The sequence below is a fragment of the Anneissia japonica genome, unplaced genomic scaffold (genome assembly GCF_011630105.1).
Source record: "Anneissia japonica isolate Jap-2015-1 unplaced genomic scaffold, ASM1163010v1 scaffold284697_len431725_cov185, whole genome shotgun sequence".
Taxonomy (NCBI): domain Eukaryota; kingdom Metazoa; phylum Echinodermata; class Crinoidea; order Comatulida; family Comatulidae; genus Anneissia; species Anneissia japonica.
This window is the reverse complement of record NW_022717350.1, coordinates 131,738-132,179: the sequence shown is the minus strand read 5'-3', so window position 1 is coordinate 132,179 and position 442 is coordinate 131,738. Positions and strand designations below refer to the sequence as shown.

The 442-nt window shown below is 40.7% G+C and overlaps 1 protein-coding gene across 1 annotated transcript in view; it reads right to left on the bottom strand.

Moving 5' to 3' along the window:
* The window catches only part of LOC117110188, a 42,881-nt gene that overhangs the window by 29,534 nt on the left and 12,905 nt on the right, over positions 1–442 (bottom strand). The gene's annotated exons all lie outside the window — the stretch shown is intronic.

Sequence of the window (442 nt, the reverse complement as noted above, 5' to 3'; positions counted from 1 at the left end):
CTATAGCCTACCTGCAAAAGACGTTGTACGTCCAATGAAAGGGGTAGTTGCAGGAGTCGTCGTTCCCAAACGGGTTGTCGTTGGATACGTGGTTGTCGGTCGTAATGTAGTTCTTGGTACAGCCTCAGTTGTCGATTGCCCTGTTTAAACAAGATAAATAATTTTACTTTACTATTTATATAACCGAAACGCTATCTAATATTGAATTGATGAACATTTGTAGACAAAACTTTTTTTTTTTTGAATAACAAAATTAATGTAATAAGTACCTTGAACAGAAACCGACGACGAATTAACGCTTAATGTACTTCCAGGTAACATTCCTCCGGCATTGTCAATTGCAGTCACGAGATCCGTTTGCAGTTCCTCATCAGATGTCGTACTCCCAGTTGCCTGCTCGAGTTGCGCATTAGCAACGATGCTACCTGCGCTAAAGCTCAAC